Source organism: Theobroma cacao, chromosome 7, assembly GCF_000208745.1.
Source record: "Theobroma cacao cultivar B97-61/B2 chromosome 7, Criollo_cocoa_genome_V2, whole genome shotgun sequence".
NCBI classification, from domain to species: domain Eukaryota; kingdom Viridiplantae; phylum Streptophyta; class Magnoliopsida; order Malvales; family Malvaceae; genus Theobroma; species Theobroma cacao.
The window spans coordinates 14,061,275-14,061,696 of NC_030856.1; positions in this window are offsets into that span (position 1 = coordinate 14,061,275).

Sequence of the window (422 nt, forward strand, 5' to 3'; positions counted from 1 at the left end):
TTGCCCCTAATGGTACCATTGAGTCGATTAAGCCTCGAACTAGTTCAAATAGGAATTTTAAGGTGAAATTAAGAGTTTCACAGTTCATGGATGACTCAAAATGGTAATTCGGAGCTCGAGGATCAATTTGGAGTCAAACCGAAATTTTCACTATCTAGGGGTAAAATGGTCATTTGCCACTTGGGGACAAAATGATAATTTTTAGAAATGATTTTTTTTGGTCCATTTGACTTATTGGAGTATGATTTAAGTATTGGAGTATGATTTGAAGTTTAGAAGTGAAAAATTTTAATTTCGGTATAATTTGGAGTATAAGGGTGAAATGGTAATTTTGCCACCTCGGGGGCAAATCGATAAATTTTCAACCCCAACACTTGTCAAGACCAAGGGATTTTATTCATCATGGAAATGGATAAACATGA